Genomic DNA, 2700 nt, shown 5'->3' with positions numbered 1-2700 from the left:
GCCCGGCAGCCACGCGCAGCAGGAACAGGTTCCCGAGACCTGGAAGCCCACCAGAGCCAGGGCAAGACCCTGGATGGGGACAGGCTGTGCCAGGCTGGGTGTGCTGCGTGGGTGGAGCAGGGGGAAATGGAGTGGCAGGGACAAGGGGTGCCCACTCCCACCTTCATCACCCGAATGGCCCTGGGCAGCATCCCCCACCTCCACCAGTCTTCATCCAGGGGATGGGGCAGCTGCAAACCCACAGTGACCCCCTGTCCCTTGGGCCTAGGGGGGGTCTCAGGTCCTTAATGGTGGGGACTGGACAGGCACATGGTGACCGAACTGAAAACAAGGGATTTATCAGCATTTCTCAGGACATCTGAACTGGGGGTTGAAGCGCCAGGGTGCCTGTCCTGGGGGCTGATGGAAGGGGAAGATGAAAACACCCACGGGCTCCAAAGGAGCCAAACCCAGGTGTTTTCCCAGCCCCGGGTCGCACACCCAGCCCCTGCAGACACCCCCAGGTACTGGCTGCTCTGGCCATAAGACAGAAAGAGACCGAAGTCCCAGTGCAGTGACTTCCAGCCCCAAAAGCTCAGGCTGGGCTCAGCTGCTGGAAGGAGCAAAGCAGGGGCCAGGGGGTCAATTCCCACCCTCTGTGGCTAATTGAGGCTGTAACGGCCTCTTAAAGGAGTAAAGGCTGGAGGGGGGAGCGGGTATGAAATGGAGACTAGAGGAGTCCCAGGAGGAAAGAGTTAAGGGGGGTGGGGGGCAGTAGGCTGGGGAGAATGTCCTTTAAGTGTTAATACAGCCTCTGTGCAGGGAAATGCTGGGCTGGGGGGATGCTGAGGGGAGGGATGCTGAGAGAAGGGGGGATGCTGCGGAGGTGAGGGCAGGCGTGGCCGGGGACCCCAGCGTGGGGGGACAGAGCCCCGGTGTGGGCTGGAGCGGCGAGCCCGGTTCCATCGGCCCGGCCTCCCGCCGGCGGCGCTGGGCGCTGGAAGGCGGCTCCTGCAGTGCCCTCTTGCGACGCCGTCCCGGAGAGGCTCTGGGACTCCTCGGTGGCCTCCCGGTCCCTGGGACCTGGCCTGGGGACCTGCAGGGGGTGTCCTGCAGCCCTGTCCCCCATCCCCATTGCTCTGGCACTGTCCCTTTCTGCCCGCCCAACGCCCTCATCCTGTCCCTGTCCCCTGCTCCATCGCTCTTGCCCTGTCCCTTCCCCCCCATCATCCTCACCCCATCCCTTTCCACCGCTCCATCACTCTCCCAGTCCCCCCTCCATCACCCTCCCACTCTCCCAGTCCTCCCCTCCGTTGGTCTCATACCAGCCCTTCCCCGCCTCCCTCCCCTTGCACCATCCCCGCTCCATCACTCTCACACCAGCCTCTCAGAGGCATTTCAGCTCGGGGGAGTTTCTGTCCCCGCAGTGGGTCCCTGTGCCCTGCCACCCTCCCTGGCACCCACCACACACCAACACACTTCATCGGGACTAGCCCAAGGGAATTAACGGCGGAAAGGAGAGAAGCTGGGCTTAGGTATTAACATGCAACATTAATTTTATTTTTCCCAGAAAGTCTGTAACAAAATAATCTCATAAACCCAACAAGTGTCGGTGCTATTTATGTAATATTATTGCTGGCAGGAGGGCAGAAAGGCGAGCGGGGTTACATAAAGCTCCCGGGGCAGGGGATGCTCCCGAAGGTGGGCACCAATGGGTCAGGCTTCTGCTTTGCGTTTTCCTTCCGACCTTGTGCTGGAGGTGGCGTGGGCAAACCCTGCAAATCCATGCCCCGGTTGGGCCCAGGATGCTCCCAGCAGGACTTTGCTGCTGTCCCCATCACGTGTGAGCTGCCCGGTGATGGTGTCAGCCGGAGCTTTCTGGGGGTGGCACAGGGCTCCCGCGCTGTATGGGGCACGGGTTTCACAGGCCAGGTCAGCCACAAAACTAAACCAGGATGCCCAGCCAGCATTGTGGGGGGCTGGTGGCTGGACCAGCCTTTTGCATCCAGAGAGCGAACGTGGATGTGTGGGTGCCAGCACAGCCATGCCCATGGCCGGGGAGACGGGGATGGGGCTCGCTACAGCACCACTTTGGGGAGCCCCGGCAGGTTGGGGAGCGGGCGCATGTTGCGGTAGCTGCTGCAGAAGTCACTGGATGACACTTTACCTGCAGAGATGTTGCTTAAACCCATGGCCCAGGGACTCGTGAGGATGCAGGAGGTGATGGCTGCTCCCATGCAGCAGAGGCAATCCCACAAGCGTGTTATCCTGGCCATGAGCAGCCACCGCGTAATGGGACTCTGGGACTAGCTTTTTTTTTCCCCCTGAATTTTTTTTCCCCTGAATTTTTTTTTCCTGATTTTTTTTTTTCCCTTTTCAAGCTGCTGTCATTCCTCCGCTCTGAAATCCAGGTCTCAGATGTGGCCACAACCGCCCTCCCAGTCACCTCCCTGCACAGTTTAACTGCACCCACTGCTCTTCCTGCCAAATGGGGGGACATCCACTCACCCCCACCCCCCACGAGCTGGAGGGGACCCCAGCTGCCTTTCCCTATCCTTTGGGCTCCCAAGTGTGGCTCTCCCTGGGCACCCGGAGTGGATGGGTATCCTCATTTCAGCTAAACGTGTGCTTATTTGCAGGGTGTTGCTGTGAGGACACCTGGGATGTCCTTCTTGCCCCTCCACCAACCCTGCCGCCCTCGCTCACTGCATCAGCCTCCCC

The sequence above is a fragment of the Phalacrocorax carbo genome, chromosome 22 (assembly GCF_963921805.1).
Source record: "Phalacrocorax carbo chromosome 22, bPhaCar2.1, whole genome shotgun sequence".
In the NCBI taxonomy this organism is placed as follows: Eukaryota; Metazoa; Chordata; class Aves; order Suliformes; family Phalacrocoracidae; genus Phalacrocorax; species Phalacrocorax carbo.
Note: the sequence above shows the minus strand (reverse complement) of the source record.